We start from the raw sequence: 23,236 nt of genomic DNA, 5'->3' as shown, positions 1-23,236 counted from the left end.
ATAAAGAAAAAAAGAATGAAAAGAATTGAGGACAGTCTCAGAGACCTCTGGGACAATATTAAACACACCAACATTTGAATTACATGGGTCCCAGAAGAAGAAGAGAAAAAGAAAGGGACTGAAAAAATGTTTGAAGAGATTATAGTGGAAAACTTCTCTAATATGGGAAAGGAAATAAAGAGTCAATTCCAGGAAGCACAGAGAGTCCTATACAGGCAAAATCCAAGTAGAAACGTAACAAGAGACATATTAATCAAATTATCAAAAATTAAATACAAAGAAAAAATGTTAAAAGCAGAAAGGGAAAAACAACAAATAATATACAAGAGAATCCCCATAAGGTTAACAGCTGATCATTCAGCAGAAAATCTCCCAGAAGAGAGTGTGCAAGACATATTGAAAGGGATGAAAGGGAAAATCCTACAACCAAGATTACTCTGCCTAGCAAGGATCTGATTCAGATTCGAAGGAGAAATTAAAAACTTTACAGACAAGCAAAAGCAAAGAGAATTCAGCACCACCAAACCAGCTTTACAACATATGCTAAAGGAAGTTCTCTAGGCAGGAAACTGAAGAGAAGGAAAAGACCTACAATAATAAACCCCAAACAATTAAGAAAATGGTAATAGGAACATACATGTAGATAATTACATTAAATGATAATCGATTAAATGTTCCCACCAAAAGACATAGACTGGCTGAATGGATACAAAACAAGACACATATAAATGCTGTCTACAAGAGATCCACTTCAGACCTAGGGACACCTACACACTGAAATTGAGGGGATGGAAAAAGATATTCCATGCAAATGGAAATCAAAAGAAAGCTGGAGTAGCAATTCTCATATCAGACAAAATAGACTTTAAAAAAAAAGAGAATTACAACAGACAAAGAAGGACACTACATAATGATCAAGGGATCAATCCAAGAAAAAGATATAACAATTGCAAATATTTATGCACCCAACATAGGAGCTCCTCAATACATAAGGCAAATGCTAACAACCATAGTAGGGGAAATTGATATAACACAATAATAGTAGGGGATTTTAACACCCACTTTCACCAATGGACAGATCTTCCAAAATGAAAATAAATAAGGAAACACAGCTTTAAATGATACATTAAACAGGATGGACTTAATTGATATTTATAGGACATTCCATCCAAAAACAACAGAATACAGTTTCTTCCCAAGTGCTCATGAAACAGTCTTCAGGATAGTTCACATTTTGGGTCACAAATCAAGCCTTGGTAAATTTAAGAAAATTAAAATCGTATCAACTATCTTTTCAAACAACACATGGAGACTAAACAATATGCTACTAAATAACCAAGAGATCACTGAGGAAATAAAAAAATACCTAGAAACAAATGACAATGAAAGCATGACGACCCAGAACCTATGGGATGTGGTAAAAGAGCTTGTGAGAGGGAAGTTTATAGCAATAAAATTCTACCCAAGAAACAAGAAAAATCACAAATAAAAAACACAACCTTACATCTAATGCAATTAGAGAAGGAAAAACAAAAAATACCCAGTGTTAGCAGAAGGAAAGAAATCATAAAGATCAGATCAGAAATAAATGAAAAAGAAATGAAGGAAACCAGTAGCAAAGATCAATAAAACTAAAAGTTTGTTCTTTGAGAAGATAAACCAAAATTGATAAACCACTAGCCAGACTCATCAAGAAAAAAAGGAAGAAGAATTAAATTACCAGAATTAGAAATGAAAAAGGAGAAGTAACAACTGACACTGCAGAAATACAAAGGATAATGAGAGATTACTCAAAGCAACTATATGCCAATAAAATGGACTACCTGGAAGAAATGGGAAAATTCTTAGAAAAGCAAAACTTTCTGATACTGAAACAGGAAGAAAAAGAAATGTAAACAGACCAATCACAAGAACTGATTTGAGACTGTGATTAAAAATCTTCCAACAAACAAAAGCCTAGGACCAAATGGTTTCGCAGGCGAATTTTATCAAACCTTTAGAGAAAAGCTAACACCTATCCTTCTCAAATTCTTCAAAAATATAGCAGAGTGATGAATGCACCCAAACTCATTTTATGAGGTCCGCCCATCACCCTGATAACAAAACCAGACAAAGATGTCACAAAAAAAGAAAACTACAGCCCAATGTAACTGATGAACATAGATGCAAAAATCCTTAACAAAATATTAGCAAACAGAATCCAACAGTACACTAAAGGATCATGCACAATGATCAAGTGGGGTTTATCCAAGGAATGCAAGGATTCTTCAATATACAGAAACCAAACAATGTGATACACCATATTAACAAACTGAAGAAAAATAAATATATGTTAATCTAGGTAGAGGCAGAAAAAGCTTTTGACAAATTCAATGCCATTTATGACAAAAAACCTCAAGAAAGGAAGCATAGAGGGAACTTACCTCAACATAATAAAGGACATATATGACAAACCCACAGAAAACATCATTCTCAATGGTGAAAAATTGAAACCATTTCCAATAAGATCAGGAACAAGACAAGGCTGTCCACTCTCACCATTATTATTCAACATAGTTTTGGAAGTTTTAAACAGAACAATAAAAGCTGAAAAATAATTAAAACGAATCCATATCAGAAAAGAAGTAGTAAAACAGTCACTGTTTGCAGATGACATGATACTATACAAAGAAAATCCTAAAGATGCTACCAGAAACCTAGTAAAGATAATCAATGAATTTGGTAAAGTAGCAAGATACAAAATTATTGCACAGAAATCTGTTGCATTCATATACATAATTATGAAAACTGTGAAAGAGAAATTAAGGAAACACTTCCATTTACAGTTGCAAGAAAAAAAAAAAAAACCCTAGGAATAAACCTACATAAGGAGACAAAAGACCTGTATGAAGAAAACTCTAAGACAATGATGAAAGAGAATAAAGATGATACAAAGAGTTAGAGAGATATACCTTGTTCTTGGATTGGAAGAATCAACATTTTGAAAATAACTATACTCCCCAAAGCAGTCTACAGATTCAATGCAATCCCTTTCAAATAACCACTGGCATTTTTCACAGAAGTAGAACAAAACATTTCACAATTTTTATGGAAACATAGAAGACGCCAAATAACCAAAGCAATCTTGAGAAAGGAAAACAGAGCTGGAGGAATCAGGCTCCCTGACTTCAGGCTATACTACAAAGCTACAGTAATCAAGACAGTATGGTACTGGAACAAAAACAGAAATATAGCTCAATGGAACAGGATAGAAAGCCCAGAGATAAACTCACACACATATAATCACCTTATCTTTGATAAAGGAGGCAAGAATATACAATGGAGAAAAGACAGCCTCTTCAATAAATGGTGCTGGGAAAACTGGACAGCTACATGTAAAAGAATGAAGTTAGGGGCTTCCCTGGTGGCGCAGTGGTTGAGAGTCCGCCTGCCGATGCAGGGGACACGGGTTCGCGCCCCGGTCCGGGAAGATCCCACGTGCCGCGGAGCGGCTGGGCCCGTGAGCCGTGGCCGCTGAGCATGCGCGTCCGGAGCCTGTGCTCCGCAACGGGAGAGGCCGCAACAGTGAGAGGCCCACGTAACGCAAAAAAAAAAAAAAAAACCACAAAAAAAAAGAATGAAGTTAGAACACTCCCTAACACCACGCACAAAAATAAACTCAAAATGGATGAAAGACCCTAATGTAAGGCCAGACACTATGAAACACGTAGAGGAAAACATAGGAAGAACAGTCTTTGACATAAATCACAGCAAGACACTTTTTGACCCTCCTCCTAGAGAAATGTATATAAAAAGAAAAATAACCAAATGGGACTTTATGAAACTTAAAAGCTTTTGTAAAACAAAGGAAACCCTAAACAAGATGAAAAGACAACCCTCTAAATGGGAGAAAATATTTACAAATGAATCAACTAACAAAGGATTAATCTCCAAAATATAGAAACAGCTTATGCAGCTCAATATTAAAAAACAAACAACTCAATCAAAAAATGGGCAGAAGATCTATATAGACATTTCTTCATAGAAGATATACAGATTGCCACCAAACACATGAAAGGATGCTCATCATCACTAATCATTAGCAAAATGCAAATCAAAACTACAATCATGTATTACCTCACAATGCCCATAATGGCCATCATCCAAAAATCTACAAACAGGGGGCTTCCCTGGTGGTGCAGTGGTTGGGGGTCCGCCTGCCGATGCAGGGGACACAGGTTCGTGCCCTGGTCCGGGAAGATCTCACGTGCCGCAGAGAGGCTGGGCCCGTGAGCCATGGCTGCTGAGCCTGCGCGTCCGGAGCCTGTGCTCCTCAATGGGAGAGGCCACAACAGTGAGAGGCCTGTGTACCGCAAACAAAACAAAACAAAAACAAAAACAAAAAAAACACCCCAAAATCTACAAACATTAAACTCTAGAGAGAGTAAGGAGAAAACGTAACTCTCTTGCACTGTTTGTGGAATGTAAATATACAGCCACTATGGAGAACAGTATGGAGGTTCCTTAAAAAACTAAAAATAGAACTACCATACAACCCAGCAATCCCACTACTGGGCATATACCTGAGAAAACCATAATTCAAAATGAGTCATGTACCACAATGTTCATTGCAGCAGTATTTATAATAGCTAGGACATGGAAGCAACCTAAGTGTCCATCAACAGATGAATGGATAAAGAAGATGTGGCACATATATACAATGGAGTATTACTCATCCATAAAACGAATCGAAATTGAGTTATTCGTAGTGAGGTGGATGGACCTAGAGTCTGTCATACAGAGTGATGTAAGTCAGAAAGAGAAAAACAAATACCATATGCTAATACATATATATGAAATCTAAAAAAAAATGGTTTTAAGGGGAGGACAGGAATAAAAGTGCAGACATAGGGAATGGACTTGAGGACACAGTGAGGGGAAGGGTAAGCTGGGATGAAGTGAGAGAGTGGCATTGACATATATACACTACCAAATGTAAAATAGACCGTTAGTGGGAAGAAGCTGCATTGCACGGGGAGTTCAGCTCAGTACTTTGTGACCACCTAGAGAGGTGAGATAGGCAGTGTGCAAGAGGGGGGACATATGGGGATATATGTGTACATATTGCTGATTCACTTTTTATACAGCAGAAACTAACACAAAGTAATAAAGATGTTAAAAAATATCCAAACGAATGAGATCAGGAAACAGAAAAATAAGAAAAACATGCCCTTGAGAATAAAAAATATTTTGATTTCAAAATTGGTTCCATAATTTTTATCTGTTGGATTTTGTATATATTATAAAACTCCTCTAAGTCACATATCTTTCATTGGTAAAATAAAAGTCATAACATTAACACTTCAGAGTTATGATTATACGTATATGAGATGCTGTATGTGCCTGCACATATATGTATATGTAATACATATATTGCATATGCATATGCACATATATACATATGTATGTATTACCTGTTACATAGAAGGCAAACAATATATTATTATGCACTCTTGCTTTTATGTAATAGAAATCCAATTGAGCAAACTTAAGCAGGGAAGGAGGAATATGGATATCTTGTGGAACTCAAGTAAAAAATGCTTCCAGTTCTCAAGAAAGATGGGAAAGTTGGACTAGGAGAATATAGGAATCTGTACTGTTTCTTATTCCTGTTGTTTTAATTTTTTTCAGTATGTCTAATTTCTTCTTTTTTCTATTTCTCTAGATTTTCTTTGTCTACTCCTGGTATGCATGCTGGAAGATGTAGCCTTCTTACCATAGGAGATATTATATCTTTGGGTCCAGCCAAATGGAAAGACATTTTGGTTCTGATTCCAATTTTCTGAGAGGAAGAGGTAGTTCTTGGCTCATTGGGTTAGATGTTCACCTTGAATTAATCTACTATGGCCCAGGACAAATGGAGGACATCATATGTAGAAAACCTAGCTCCATGAGACCATCCGTGTGGTAGAAGGATGAGTGGTAGGCAACTACTTGAGAAGAGGGGTAGGATATAACTCCAATAGATAGCTATGACTTTTATTTTTATACCACATTTTTAGAGGGATTCCTATCACTTACAAACTAAAGAGTCTTGACTGATACACTACAGAATTAACAGGGAAAGAAGGGTTGGGATGTGTGTAGGGGCTGGGAAGTCATGTTTTCCAAAGAGAGAATGATCTGTGTGGTTATAACTGGGACAGTAGCAGGAATGAACACTTTCTCAAAGAGTAGTTACTTTTCATATATTGAAACAAGTAAAGAAAGTAATCAAAATTTGTAGTTTTTATGGGCTCTCTCTTACTGATGTTAGAACCCAGTTATGTTTCTGAGTCTGTGTGAAGGGCAGGCATTGAGGTGGGGTGGTATGGTTGGGATGGAAGAATTAAGGCTGGAGAAACAAGTAGGGGCTGGATGATGCAGACAGCTGTAGAATATGTTTCAACTTGATCTAAGAGCAATTAGAAACCATTCAATGGCTTTAGTCAGCCGTGATCACACATAAACTTAAGAAATGACATCCTGGCTACAGTGTAGAGAATACACTGAATATCTTGAAAGGGAGAAAGACAGGAGAGATAAAAGACAGTTAGGATTTAAAAGCCAGTTGTGTGAGAGGTAATGGTACCAATATGGTGGCAGCAATGAAGAAAGGAGTGGATGGACTTCTGAGTGGTTTTGAAGGTAATAGTTTCAACATGGCTTGGTAATTGACTGGAAGTGAGGGTAAAGGGACAAAGAAAGCGATTAGGGTGATGACCGATGTCAGTCTTTAGTAATTGACAAACACAGAGAACACATTCCCTGTGATGAGAAACAGAAGACGGAGGTTCAAGTGGATTACAACATCCAAGTAAAGATGACCAGTTGGCAGATTGAAATTTCAGAGACATTTACTAACAGACATAAAGTGAAGACCAGGATATATAAAGTGTAAGGAAGTAGAAGAGAAAAATGAAAAAAGTAAAATTGGGATTGGAACTTAATACAGAACTATGAATGCTGCAAGAGCATTGCTCCTGAAAGCACAATAGGAGTTCAAGGAGAGGGCTGAGAGTGAGCCAGGGGAGACAGCTACCTTGTGGGTACAAAAGCATTGACATATATACACTACCAAATGTAAAACAGATAGCTAGTGGGAAGCAGCTGCATAGCGCAGGGAGATCAGCTCTGTGCTTTGTGAACACCTAGAGGGATGGGATAGGGAGGGTGGGAGGGAGACGCAAGAGGGAGGGGATATGGGGTTATATGTGTGTGTATATATATATATATATATATATATATATATATATATATATATATATATATAGCTGACTCACTTTGTTATACAGCAGAAACTAACATAACATTGTAAAGCAGCTATACTCCAATAAAGGTATTTTTTAAAAAAAGGTATAATGGCTTCAGTTCCACAACCCGAAGAAATGTTGCAGAACTCAGGGTCTATTCAAAACTTTCTGGAACATACATACTTCTGGGAAAATTATCATGCAGCTCAGTTAATCTCTAATAGTTTAAAAAGCAAATAAAGATAAAATAACCAAAATAAAATAACAGAACAATAAAAAATTTTCCCTTGAGGCAGTGTAATTCTCATAAAAATGCCTTGGGGTAAAGAATGAGGCTGAGGCTGTATGCCTAGCAAGGTCATGGAATAGCCTTGCCATTTTTATCTCTCTGGAATCCAGTATTTACTCATTTTTCAGAGAAAAAAAAACATAATAGCTGGACTAAAACTTCATAGGGTTTATGCATGTAAAAGAACAAAGGTTTGGAATATGATTGCTTTGTTGTTTTGCAGTTGTGTGATCCTGGGCAAATTATTCAAAGAATTTATTTTTCTTTACCTTTATGATCAAGATGTTAATACATACCTTTTATTGATTCCTATTAACTATATAAAGAATTGTTAGGGATGTAGTAGTAAGGGATTAATAAATGTTAGCTATAGATATTATCATCTTTCCATTGTAAATGAGGAAACAGAAATTTAGAGCATTTAAAATGTTTTAAGGTCTTACACATAGGAAATAGAAACATTAGAATTTAATCTCAGATCCATCAGAGGACTTCTTCTCCAACACTATGAAAACAGTCCCTTTCTAGAATTCAATTCATGTGATACCATGCAAGGGCCTACTTGTCTCCGGTAGATAATGGGAATTTAGAGGTCTCCCCTTGTGAGTCCCTGCTCATATTGGTCTCTTTGGGATTTTTATTTATCTGGTGTTCATTAAGTAGAAAAAAACACATGATATTAATTAACATCAGTTATAAATTCAGTTCAGAGGCATCAAGGTGGGAACAATGTATTTGTCAGCTAAAGGAAAAGCAGTTTGAACACTGGCATAGGCTTCCATGCATGGGCAGTAGAATGGAAATTAATGATTACTGACTGCATAGTTCATTTACCAAAAAAACCCCTAGGCAGTCATTTGGATCAAGTATATAGAAAATATTAAGCTGGCTTCTAATCTGATGGCAATGATTATTCATGATGCACAAGAAAACGGTAATTCTTGAAGTAAATTTCAACTTATGTTGAGAAATGGGGAATATGCCACACATTCAAGTGAATTCAGAATTCAAAAGAAATCTTTGGTCAAAGGGAGAAAACCAGATTCTATCCTTTAATTAGCTTAACTTCTACGTGCATTACATCTAGACAGGTGATTTGGTGGAAAGAGCATCAAAATAGGTATATAGACATCTAGTTCTTAAACTGGGTTCTCTAAATTGTGTGACCTTAAACAAATCATACTTGTTCTGTGTGTTTCAGTTTCATCGGACATAAAATAAAGTAGTTGGACTTTTTGGAGAGATTTCAATGTTCTCTCTTTAAAATATGTAATATTGACTAATACACAGTTAATTGAATCTACATTTTAATTAATCAGGCATAAATAAAACTGTCAATTTGGACTTCTGGTCATAGTGTAGTAACTTATGTTATCAAATTGCTTTTTTAATCATTCTGGGCAAATGCAAAGCATCTGCATGTTTAGAACATCGCAGAATCCAAGAAGACATAGGGTGTGTAAACCGAAGAATTCTTTTGCAGAAAGAATCCTCTTCCTCACAGCCTACAGAGCTCTAGAGGACATGGCCTTGTAGTCTAAGTGCCTGACATTAAGCTTTTGACTGCTAATGTATCCATTTCAAAAGACATCCATCTAGAGCAAGCATATTGCCAGCTGTATGACACAGCTACTAGCAAAATAACAGATAAGGAATTATGCTGCCACCACCCATGAAGCTCACTCTTTCAGCAAGCCCTGGGTAACCTAGGTTACCTGGGTAACCACTTGAGTGACCCCATTTCTCCTTTCTTATGCCTTAATTCCCACTCTTATGCTTTAAATCAGCCAAGAAAGAATAAACTTGTGAAACTCTTAGATGCCCCAGCCTGGACTCTAAAGGCAGAGCTCTGGTTCTCTCTCTCCCCCTCTCTCTTTATCTTTCTCTCTCTCTCTCCTCAGCAGCCTTGCCGTGTGGCCCTTGGGTGTGTCATTTGTCCTCCAGGACCTGTGAGTAATATATCTTGTTTCTCAAAGTTCTCTGATGGTTTTTGCTGAAATGCATCCTGTGATCATAATAATAAGAACCACAAGGCCATGTTCAGCAACAACATTGGCCTTAATGGGGGAAATAATCTGTGGGGACTCTTACCAGCAATATGGCCCAGGTGAATGCCTTATGCATTCCTAGCCATATTATCAATATCAATAGTGAGACCAATGCAATGTCCTCTTTGTACCTCCTGCCTTATCCGCTGCTACTCTCCCCTCACCCATTGTTCTATAATAATACTGGCTGCCTTTCAGTTCTTCGGTCATCATGCCTTTCCTGTCCCAGACTTCATTCACATAGTCTTCTTTGTTTATAATGCTCTTCCTCCAGCTTTGCTGTAAATGCTTCCTTCTCAGAGAAGCCTCTGTGATCATGTTCTCTGAGTTGATTTTCTCTTGCTAATTTCTATCGCTCGGTACAGATATTTTCCCCTTTATTATCTCTATAACAGCTGTATCTATGGATTTATATGTTGTCTATCTTCACAATTTGTGTCAAAATCTTGAAAGGTAGCATCCTGTTAGTTTTTCAACCAATTTAACCTAGCATGGTACCTGAGATAGAGCTGACAAGAACTGTTTATTGGATGGAGAAAGACTTAAACATAAAAAATCTTCATAAAACATGGGAAGTAGTTTGGGCATCTTCTCTACGAGTTTAAAGAACCTCTTAGAATCTGAGGGAACCATGTAATTAGTTCCAGCTCAAATAATCTAAGAAGAGTTTCCTCAACTTTTGCATTACTTACATTTTGGTCCATATAATTCACTGTTGTCAGGTTGTCCTGTGTATTGTAGGAACTTAAGCAGCATCTCTGGCTTCTACCCACTAGATGACAATTGCAAACTAAGTTAAATATCCTCTGGGGGACAAAATTGCTCCTGGCTGAGAACCTCTGATTTATTTAAGATGACAAAGTAAACCAAGAACATTACAAGTTACATTGATTTTGAAATGTAAGCATGAATTTGACCATTTCACTTCACCTATTTTATTAACAGATTTCATTAAAAACAATTTTTATGATAATAGTTTTAGGAATGTTCCTGATCTTGCCATGTGGGTTAGAGAGTTTATCAGCAAAGAATTGTAATAGCGACAACAGAAACCTTCTTTGAGTAATCTAAGAAGAAGACTTTATTAAGTGTCTGTCAGGGAATTACACAGTTGTCAGGAAGGTTAGAGAATCAGGGCCCAGATCAAGAAAGACGAGACCATCAGAACCCCAGCCAAAATTGTTCAGAGTCCCTTATGAGTTTGACCAGGCCCTGCTGGCAGTAGCCCAAGAATGCTGAACGTCCCAGTTTATGTCCCTCTTGTGGTCATCTTAGGTACTGCTACCCTAGTATATGGAATTTTTTTTTTTTTGAACATCTTTATTGGAGTATAATTGCTTTACAATGGTGTGGGTGTGTTAGTTTCTGCTTTACAACAAAGTGAATCAGTTATACATATACATATGTTCCCATATCTCTTCCTTCTTGCGTCTCCCTCCCTCCCACCCTCTCTATCCTACCCCTCTAGGTGGTCACAAACCACCGAGCTGATCTCCCTGTGCCATGCAGCTGCTTCCCACTAGCTATCCACCCTATATTTGGTAGTGTATATATGTCCATGCCACTCTCACTTTGTCACAGCTTACCCTTCCCCCTCCCCATATCCTCAAGTCCATTCTCTAGTAGGTCTGTGTCTTTATTCCTGTCTTACCCCTAGGTTCTTCATGACCTTTTTTTTTTTTTTTTTCTTAGATCCCATATATATGTGTTAGCATACGGTATTTGTTTTTCTCTTTCTGACTTACTTCACTATGTATGACAGACTCTAGGTCCATCCACCTCACTACAAATATCTCAATTTCATTTCTTTTTATGGTTGAGTAATATTCCATTGTATATATGTGCCACATCTTTATCCATTCATCCGATGATGGACAATTAGGTTGCTTCCATGTCCTGGCTATTGTAAATAGAGCTGCAATGAACATTTTGGTACATGACTCTTTTTGAAGTATGGTTTTCTCAGGGTATATGCCCAGTAGTGGGATTGCTGGGTCATATGGTAGTTCTATTTGTAGTTTTTTAAGGAACCTCCATACTGTTCTCCATAGTGGCTGTATCAATTTACATTCCCACCAACAGTGCAAGAGGGTTCCCTTTTCACCACACCCTCTCCAGCATTTATTGTTTCTAGATTTTTTGATGATGGCCATTCTGACTGGTGTGAGATGATACCTCATTGTAGTTTTGATTTGCATTCCTCTAATGATTAATGATGTTGAGCATTCTTTCATGTGTTTGTTGGCAATCTGTATATCTTGATACCACCACTCACTGCCACTGCCCCCAGAATGCAGTCTCTGAGGCCCTTGCTTCTTTTTGTTCCTTTTCCCCAGTGCAGAGTTAGCATTGTATACATTTGGTTAGCTGACATATGCCAAGTCATAAGGTACAAGAGAGGCTAGAAAAGTGTAATCTGGTCTTTTGGCTTCTAAGGTTTGGGAAGAGGGCTCTGCTCTTCGTCAGGACCATAGGATTGAGAATTCACTAAGCATAAGAAAGGGGTTTATATTCCAGAAAGCCCAAAACAACTAATATGTGCTAATCAAGAGATAAAATATGGTAATGATCAAAAATGTTCACAGTGGAATGGAGCCAGTTACTGATCCCTCTCATCTGTTGAAGAACTAAACATTTGTTGTGATGTGGTATATTTATTCCTTTCCTCAAGAGGCATTTGCAAATCTTTTCATCTTGAAGTAGCACTCCACAAACTGAGCTTCACCATCTCACTCCTTCTCCCTCCCTTGGTTACATCTGGGGCAGGCACAATGAGAGACAGGACATTCTGTGAATTCTGTGCAAAGCCCTAAATGTGTGCTACAAGGCCCATTTCCTTGCCGTTATTCCCCAAGGGACATTGAAATGACTCCCGAACACGGGCAGGCACATGACATTCCAGCCACCAAAATGTAACAGTGTTCGCTGGGTCTCAATTTGACATCCTTGCATTTCAATGTGTAAACTCGTCCTTTGTGGGCCAGGCTGCATGACAAACAGGCAGAGCCTTCATGGATAATTCAAGCTCCAGTAGTTTCTCAGCTCAGATGGAACAGTACTGGCTTTGCTAGAGTGGAAAACAGATTATAAACTGCAAACTCATTTATTCTACAAATGTTTGCCATACTTAGAGAAAGTAGTTTTTCATAAATTTCTTCATTTCCTTCTCGAGTCAAATTGGCTGTCTTTGAACATTTCCTAGTAAAATAGCTCCGGTGAATGTTAGAGCTGGAGAGGATAAGAGAACTGTGCTTTGTCTGTAAGAACACAGTGGGGACCTCACTTTTCTGTGCCTCATTTTTTATCACATGCTAACTATAGTTTATTCAGAATTAGATAGATGATGTTGAGGTCACAAATTAACCCTCAAATCTCAATGACTTGATTCCACAAAATAATTATTTCTCTTTCAAAAGGTATGTCCAACACGTTTTGCAAGGGACTCTGTTCCATGAAGTTCAAAGTCACAGAATTAGGACATCATATGAGCACAAAAGAGTGGTGCCTATCCCAGAATAGACAGGGATAGAGAGTTTCTGGAGGAGGTGAGGTCTGAGATAAGATGCAAAGATAAGAAGGGATAGCTAGGATTTACTTAACTTTCTTTAAGCAAAGTACCAAAGCAACAATGAACAGGGTGTGTGCAGAACACTAATATTGCTAATCATAAATTAGAGATATAAAGGAGCAAGAGATTAGACTAAGAAGAGGTCAAATTATGGAAAATCCAAGTCATCATAAAATGTTTAGATCTGTCCTTCTGTACATTATATATATTAACCCCCTTTGAAGGGGTTTAAATCAAAATGTGAAATGGTCAGATTGTTGCTTCTAAAAATGTCGGCTTGGGTGCAGTGTGGAAAATGGATTTAGCTGGAAGTATCCGGTGGCAAGGAGATTGGCAGGACGCTTTTTGTAATCCAGGGTGGAGAAATGAGTAAGAAAACTGGTAAGGATGGAGAGGAGAGAAATTAGAAAAGAAATATTTGCAAGTACAAGTGCAGAAGATACTTAGGGACTGGTAGAATAGAGTCTGGAAGGGAAAGGGAGAAAACAGGGCTCTTTGGCTTTTAGTTTGATAACTGTATGGATAATGGCCCTGAGATACAGAGTGAGAAAGGATGAGCAACCCTGGGCAATAATGAATTCCAGTTTGGACCAGTCGAGTTTGAGATGTCAATAAGACATTTTGATGATAATATCAAATGGGCAGCTTGACCCCAAATTTTGTAACTCAAGGAAGAAGTCCAGGATTAATATATGTTTTGGAAAGCATCAGCATACAGGTGGCAGCAGAAATCTTAAAAGTAGATAAATCACCCTTTTCAAGGATAAAACTTGAGCAGTGCACAGCAGAATATGCAGTAGAAAATTAAGTGGACTGAAAAGAACCCATCATAGAGGTAGGAAAACAGCCAAGAGTTTGATGGGTCAAGGACATCAAGGGATTATCTTGTTTAGCGAACATGGGGTATCCAATGGTGTAAAATGCAGTGGGATAATTCTAGAAAGTAAAGACAGAAACGTATTCATTAGATTTAATAATGATGATGTAACTGATTATTTTAGTTTGCATCAGTTGCAGTGGATTAAAGCATCAAATATTTATAAAGCAGCTACCATGTATCAGGCCTTGGGCTTAACACTGGGAATCAGGGTGAATAAAAAAGATATAGCCAGGTCCTTCCCAATCTTGAAGTCTAGTGGGGGATACAGGCAATAAACACAACATATAATGGTATATAACAAAATATTTGATAAGTATTATGAAGACGAATATCTAGAAATAAATTGGAAGCAAATAGATATTATTCTTCCAAGACTATGTCATGAAGGGTAAACATAGAGATTGAACTGTACTTATAGGGGGAGTGCAATCTAAGTGTCAGGGAAGGGTTATTAGGATGAAAAATATTTCAACAAGTTTATAGACCAAAGAAACAAACAAACAAAAAGCATACACAGAAGTAAACATACTGGAAAGAGAGGCAATGATTAATAGATCAAGGTATGGAAGAAGTAAAGGAGCTCAGTGCTTCATATAGAGGATTTGGCTTAAAATAAGATGGGGATACATGCTCCTCTGAAAAGGAGCATGACCAGTTACAAAGGAAAGTGGAAATTTTGTCTGGTGGGGGTGATATTCTTAATGAATTAGGAATCAATAAGGGTGGGGAAGGTGGCATTTAAATAGAACAAGAGTTTGGGGAAAATATAAAAGTGAGAAGCTATTTAAAAGGAAAGGGGCTTTTTGTCTGTTAAAATTAGCAAGGAACTTGCAGATGCATATAGGTTGAGCCTGAACATATTTTATGGCCTCTGATTCAGAGACAAGGCCAGGTGCTCATCATACTTGGGCCAAAATCAAAGTGACACATGCCAGTACCTCTTATAGTTGAGTTGTAGACCATGTGATTAAATTATGGTGAATGTAAGGTGAACAGAAGTACTCTAAAATACTTCCAGGCTTTACCCTTAAATATCCTACATGACTCTCTAGTCCTTGGAAAGCACAACTTCCAGATGTTGGGTCTCAGAGTCACCATCAAGAAGAGAGCCACCAAGGAAAGCTACAATTATTCAGTTTAGCTGTGATGTGAATGAGAAAGCAACTCTCTTTTGGCTTAAATCACTGAAATGTCTTGTGTATTTGTTATTGTCATATAATCTAGCTTATCCTGACTAACTATAATCAATGTTAAGATGTTGCATTAATTTATTCATAATATAGTAATCCAACAATTATTATTATTGTTGTTGTATGATTATTATTATTTGCTGTGTAGTTGTTGATTCTGCTGTTTTTCTATCAGGAATATGTTTAACAATGCACTGTTGTGCTTATTACTTGAGTGTCCTGACATTTCTTTTAGAAAACAATGGATAAATGTCTGAAGCATAGGATTTAGGCAGAAAAAGATAGTGCTTCTTAAAAGCACAATTTTTCCTATTCATAAGATCTGACACTCAACCCCTTGGACCCATTTCCCAACCTATTTTTTTTTTTTTTGCTTTCAAGATCAAATTGCTCCTCTCTACATGTTCCTCAGAACGTAGGTCTCCTCAAAGAGGCAGGTATTGATTGGCAAAGATAAAAAGAGAAAATACTTCTATTTCTTGAAATAAATAACTACCTTCCAATTATCTCTGACAGAATAGAACATGTAATATGAAGCCTTTCAGAATCTTAAGAGTCCAAGATTATAGAACTTAAGGGACATCTACTTTAGCCCATATTTCTTTACATATAAGGGTTTTCCCGACACTTTTCTTCTCTTTCCTGAATGAAACCCTCAAGACTCTCTAGTCTTCCTCTGACCTCAGATGGCGTTTTTTCGCTATTCTCAGTATATATAAATGCACATTGCCAGGCTTATAACAGCACAGGTTTGTGGTTGGGCAAACGAGTGCATGAAACCCGTTTCTGATTACATTTTTTTCTTAGTGATTTGAAGATATTCCTAAAAGTAAGAGCTTATAATCTTTGTAAACTTGGAAAATTATTTAACCTCTTCAAGCCTCATTTCCTCATCTATAGAATAAGAGTATTCCCATTCTCATCCCCAGTGGGAGTGGAAATTATATTAAATAATATATGCAACATGCTTTGCACAGATTTTGGCACATAGTCTGAAAGATAAGTTATGATGAACAAAAAGTTACTTATCATATGAGTACCTAACGTGTGCTGGGCATTTTTCTTTTATACAGATTATCTCTAATCTTTTAAAGAATGTTGTCAAGTAGAACTTTTGTGATGATGGAAATGTTCTATATCTGTACGGTCCCACAGAATAGCCACTAGCACACGTGGTATTGAGTACTTCACATGTGGCTAGCTCAACCAAGGAATTGATTTTAATGCCATTTAATTTTAAATAATTTAAATTTCAATAGCCACATGTGGTTAGTGGGTACTATATTTGCCAGCACAGCCTTAGAATGACCATCAAAACAGACATCACCTTCCTTTTTTTTTTTTTTTTTTTTTGCGGTACGCGGGCCTCTCACTGCCGCGGCCTCTCCCGTTGCGGAGCACAGGCTCCGGACGCGCAGGCTCAGCGGCCACGGCTCACGGGCCCAGCCGCTCTGCGGCATGTGGGATCCTTCCGGACCGGGGAACGAACCCGTGTCCCCTGCATCGGCAGGCGGACGCTCAACCACTGCGCCACCAGGGAAGCCCCACCTTCCTTTTATAAAATAGGAAATGGTGTCGTAAATGTTAGGTGAATTGTTTAGGGTCATTCAGCCAGCAAAGCAGTGAGCTAGGACATGCATCACATTCCTTGGACATCCTCTCTTCTCTTCATCTTGTTGCTTCTGAGAGCCTTATCATTTTTGTATACTTCAGTTCCCTCACGTGCAACAATTTTGCATTTTATTTTAAATAGACTTCCCCGAGTCTATAACCATCAAATCTAAGAAAAGACCTGTGAAGTAGCTTTGTTGGATTTCTTTCTCTCTAACTCGGGAATATTCTCTTTGTGTTCCCATAGGCAATCTTCCAAGCTCTTGCCAAATAGTACACCAGTGTCTGGTGGCTTGTGACCTCACAGTGTCACCTGTGCTATTTTTATAAAGTACTTCTTTATTCCGTATTAAACTACAACTTGATCCCCCAAGTGTCATGAGATAAATGGATGAGATCAGATGAAGCAACTAAAACAGTGTCTCCTCAGCACATCAAAGTCACAGTCCAGTGATCAAAGGCACGTATAATCCCGTCCCATATTGTGGGCGCTGGAAGGATACAATGTGATAAAGGTGATGAGTTGGGGAGCTGTCAGATCCACTGGCAGGCCAATCCGGGAAATTTATGCTGATGGTAGGTGCTTATACTGGGACATTTTGCCAGAGCAGAAATCACTCACTCACATGAATGTGTTCCTGTTATGACTAACACAACTGGAAGAAAACAGTCACAGGCTGATTTGAATAGAGAGCGAGGGAGTGGGCAGAGAAGGAGGTTAAGCCTGGAAAAATAATTGTACAGTTGATCAAATATGAGAACCAGCACATTCTGCTTTATAATAAAAATACTGTTTCCTCTTAACTTGGAGGGTGCAGCTTCCGTCATGGCTCTGCCAGAGGACACTGGGAAGCACATTTTTTTCACAAGAGTTCAGGCACCAGAGTCAGAAAATTCAGCTCTGCCTGACACTTCCAGGTTTCCATGCTCGGTTCTTTCTTTATAAGGGGTATTTCAAACCTCGCTGATTCTTCCCAAACTTTGGAGCTTTGTCGTCTCACTCCATCACACTTAATGGAGTTTTCTTTGTTGCCGTTTTCTCTACATAAAAGAGAGATTAGAAGCTCTTGAAGCTACTAGACGGTCTTCCTGTATCTGTCACTAAACTTACAAACCCACCCTCCTAGTCTTTCCTTCTTCCTTCCTCTTAAAATGTTGATGCTTACCACTCCGTTTCTCCATAAAAGTAACCCCTCTGCCTTCTCAGGGAACTCACTGTATTGACCTGACATCCTCTGCTCTGTGTCTTCAACATTTCCCCGTTTGTAGACACATTACACCAGACTTGAACCTGCTCAAGTCTCTCTCATTTGTATCACACATACACACACACACCTCAAAACTTCCTCTCAATTACCCTTTTCTCTCCAACTACCACTCTACTTATTCTCACCTTCACATTAATCTTCTCAAATGCATCAACCAAACTGGATGCCTTTATATCCTCTTTTCACACTCATTCTTCAACCCAATGCAGTTTGGATTTAATGCCACCATTCTATTACACTGTCCTTACTAAAGCTACCAAACACAAATGCATTCTTAGTCCAAGGGCATTTTTGGTCCTATTTCTAAATGAACGCCCAGAGGAGTTTATCCTATTTACTTCCTTCTCTTCTAGGAAACTTTCCCCTCTGTGATCCCACATACTCTTCTTTTACTTTTGCCTTCCTGGCTGTCGCTCCTTAACCTCCTCTGTGAGATTCTGTTTATCTAGCTATATCTATTATCAGGTCAGGGAGAAGTCTTAGTTTAATCTTCCATCTAAGTACTGATGTTTCATGGGACTCTATCCTACACACTTTAATTTTTTCCTTTTTTATCCTATTTGTCTTATTCTTGAGGCTTCAATTACCATTCCAAGCTTTCCATGTCAACATTTTTACAACTGGATCCATTCCAATCCCTACTGAGTTCTGGGTCCATAATTCAAATTGTTAGTGGACATTTCTTAATGTTCAAATGTCTAAAAGGAAACTCATCTTTTGAGTCATCAGAAAATAGTCTTGCTTTCCACCCAGTTTCTCAAGATTGAAATTCAGGAAAGATTTTGGCATTTACTTTCTCTTTTATATCTACAGTCAATCATTCATTGAATTTTCTTGACTCTATCTCTTAAACATTCTTTTAAGAATCTCTTTTCAGCCTCAGTTTCAACCTTAGTCTAGACTACTGTTATCATTCCTCATCTTGACTATGTTAAACATGTACCAACATTTTGGTTTCCTTTATTCTTGCTTGCTCTCTTCTAATCCATTTTCTGCATTGTTTTTAGAGTGTTTTTAAAAAATAAAGTTGAGTATGTCATTTTCTCCATAAACTACTTGAATGGCTTCTCATTGCCTTATTGTACAATTCAAATTTGTTGATTAGTCTTAAACGGCACTCTGAAATCTATCCTCTATTTCATGATAGCTCCATCCCCTGTCTTTCTCCTACATGTATTCCAACTTCTAGGCTTCCAAACATCTTTGTGTCCCTCTATCACAGGCTAGTTCCAATTGTCTAAGCTCTGCTCACTTCTAAGATAAGACGACTCTTAACACAAAAGATACTTGTTTCAGTAGGAATATCATAAGACTCAGTAATACTAGATCCCTACTTGTGGAGGAAGCATCTCAATTTGTATTATTCCCTTTATTCCACTGATGCACAGTTCATGAGGTCAGGTATTTCTTCCCTGAAATCAAACACAAGAAGGAACTCAGAATCTTGTGCTCTGGCAGTGAGGTGACATGCTGATATCCTTAACCCTGGCAACTCCTATCAGAGGAAATTTTCTCTGAGTAAATTTTATAACATTGACAGAATAGGAAGTTTCTCACTCAAAATGACACCTGGTCACTTACTGGACAATTTGAACATGGAGACTTCAAATTCTAGCTAGAAAAGAGAAAGTAATTATGCTCACTACTGGCTGGGTTTCAGGCAGGAGGTTAAAAATCTGGCTTTGGCTACTGATATCACCACTGGTAATATCCGTTGGCATAGGGAAAAGGAAATTTAGATGACCAACAAAGAGAAGGGACCAGCAGACCAATACATCCTTGACTATTATCTCCAGCTGAGCTATTTGTTCATCTCTTTTGTCATTTCCATGATAATCAAGGCAGTGCAAAAGTGAAGCAGAGTTCGTTTTTTTCACCACATCATGCTGTTCCCCATCAGGTAAGAGTTTTAATGAGTTGTTCCTTCCCCTTGTAAATATCTCCTCTAATAGGTTTTGGCAGGGAAACTACAATGGAAGAGTTCAAAAAAACAGACTAGGCACTGTAAATTTAAAGTCAGTTTAGGTAAACTAGTGTTACAAAGTTCCTTTTATTCTGTAATCTGTCCATTCTGGAAGTCTGCAACCACTTTAAACAGAAATAACTAACAAGCAGAATGCAGCTGAAGAATGATGCATGAGAAATTCCTCTGAGTCTAGATAAACTGATTTAAAAGAGTGTTTGGGTGTGTCATGGTAACTCATGGTAAGGGATGAACTCTTAGGGGATATTTGTATTTGAAGGAAGAGATTTTAGTAAGCACCTGAATGCAGAGAGAACAACACGCATGGCGGGTGCCTTTGCCTTACACCAACCCCATGACCTCATCCCTGAGGTCTCAGGAAAGGTAGTATAGTACAGTGTTTATAAACGGGGGCTCTGTATTGAGTGTTTCTGGGTACCTAACTGAGTTCAGTCATTTGCTGGAAACCCTGGGCAAGTAGCTTACCCTTTCTGAATTCTGTTCCTTATCTACTAAATGCAGAAAATATATCAGAGGGGTGTTGTGAGGCTTAAACATGTTTAGAATGTAGCACAGAGTTTGCAACAGAGTATGTGCAAAATGCATATTAGCAAATAGTATTAGGGATTATGGAGAGAGAAACATCAAGCACAAACCAAAGAAATGGTTCCTAAGAAAGTCCCTAAGAGATAGAGGCATGGGTGGCTACTGCTTTGGTACTAAAGTGTGACAATGTGTGGGATGAGGATCTTTAAACCCTATTCCAAGAAATGTAGCTCGATTCTGGTATCACAGGGGGAGGCGTTGTTAGAAGTTCCAGGAGAAGCCCCTGCCCTAAGGTAGACTTTGGGGTTCTCTCAGAGAGCCCAGCACACAATGGTGAGGATGAGCACTCTGAAATATTTTTAGGAAGATAACACTGTTAAGGGAGAGTAGAGAAGGATGCAGATTAGTGGGCAGCTCTCTTAACTCCCTGGTGGATTTTGGGGTAGTTAAAATATCCTGTTTAAGCCACGGTGATGAGAATCAAAGGAATGTGAGTTATTAAAGTGATACCATTTATCACATAGGTGAGAGGTTTCCTGAAAAACAGGGGTTAGATGTTTTAGCACGTTGCATTGTCCTCTCAACTAGATGATTGTCTTCAGATGAGATTTCTAAATCAGAAGTCTGTTTATTCCCTTGCATCAATAACTTAGCACACAAATTCTCCTCAATCTAATCCTAACTCTGCCCTTACATCTTTATATTCTGACACTTTCTCCACACAATTTATGATCTAGACGCATACACACAAAATGCAGTTCTCAGAAACTGCTTTGCTTTCTTGTATCTCTTTCTAAGGTCTCTGCATGTGGTATGTTCTCTTTTTGGAATACTTAATCTCTCCCTGTGCTTTGGGCTTCAATTCAGGAAAGGCACAATACAGAAAAGGATTCTTTCTGCCAACTCCCTTGACCTACACTTCAATGCAGCTGGATCAGGAGCTCTCTCCTCTGTTCCCATGTATTACATGTACAAATTGTGTAGTGCTTAGAACTTATCTCCTTGTGAACAAATTATTTGCATGCTTATGCACTTTGTCTCAGAAAATCTGTACTTGCAATTTCTTCTACTTGAATGAGATTACTCCAAATGCTCCATATGGCTGCCTCCTTCTCACCATTCGGGTATCAGGTCAATAGTTACTTTTATAGAAAGATCTTTTATAACTTAAAATAAAGCCGACCTGTCCCACGCCAGTCACTCTCAGTCACTCTTAATCACTCTCTCTTACCTTACCTTATTCACTTGTTCCTGATACCACCTAATTTATTTGGTTACCAACTTATTGTCTCCCTCTCATCAAAAATAAAGTGACTTTAGGGCAGCGATTTCCAGTTTTATTTATTGCTGCACCTCTAGCACCTTGACAATGCCTAGTGCATAGTAACTGCTCAATAAATATTTGTCAACTGACTGTCATCTCCACTAGACAGTGAACCTTTAGGAGGGAAACGATACCTTTCCACACTCAGAACCTAATACATGGTCTTGCACATGTTATGTGCTGCAATACATATTGATCAAATACATGACATTTTAAATTAGCCTGTCAAGAACCTGTTCTGTGTTGAGAGGCTAAGAAGGCAAGCAATTTTGTGGAGTGTAATTACTGGGGAGGGTGTTCAATAGAGACAGACTGGAAGACAGCACATTATTGATTAAGATACTAAAGAAAGGAAGCCCAGTGCTTTACACATAATACAAGCTCAACATATGTTCATAACTGACTTAACAAAATGGGTTTTATACTTCAACATTAATTCTCTTTTTAAAAAATACCATTTGAAACCTACCATGGAATCACCTGCTGCTTCATTCAAGTAGGGGGTGAGTTGCTCTGTGACAGGTGTCTGAAAACATGCTAATAGCCAAATCTATTTAAGACACAATGTTGACTTCCAGGAAAGCTTTCTTTTTCTTCCTTGCCCCACCCCCACTTCAGAAAAAGAATGCCACTCTCCTGAGAACATTACAATAGCCGTCCACAAATGAACCCTCTTCCTTTGAGAGCGACTAACTGTAGGGGAAAAGATAATTACTTAGTTCCTTTATCTCCAAATTATTTGTAATAAAATCTGAAATCACACCACAAGGTCTTTCATGAGGATGTCATAAATTAAGATGCATCGGCGAATCTGGTGCATCTGTTCCATTCTCTGGCCCTTTGTCTTCTGCAAAGAGCACACCAACCTCAATACCCAGCAGACAGCATTTACGCAAATGATGTCGTGGTCTATAGCATTAATATTCAGTGATTGTCTGTCATAGACACCTTACTGTACATCTGTTATGCAAATGTATGTTAATTCTGACTCACTGACAGCTGCCTAGCTTCCTTCCCTAAAATGATCTTTTCCATTTTGAAGTTTGCAATCTGTTCCCCAAAATGTTAATCCAACAATTAGCTGAAATTGCTAAACAGAAATTGTACATGTTCAATCTAAAATAGAAGGTAACATTTTAAAATAGATGGTGAACCTTCTTCCCACGTCGCTTATTTTTTATGTGCTTCCACACAGTGTAAACATTGATCTCTGCACAGCTTGTCTTGGGGCACGTGCCGGGTTTGTCTACCCTAATCCTAGGAGTTTGACAAGAAGGA

The sequence above is a fragment of the Kogia breviceps genome, chromosome 6 (assembly GCF_026419965.1).
Source record: "Kogia breviceps isolate mKogBre1 chromosome 6, mKogBre1 haplotype 1, whole genome shotgun sequence".
NCBI classification, from domain to species: Eukaryota; Metazoa; Chordata; class Mammalia; order Artiodactyla; family Physeteridae; genus Kogia; species Kogia breviceps.
Note: the sequence above shows the minus strand (reverse complement) of the source record.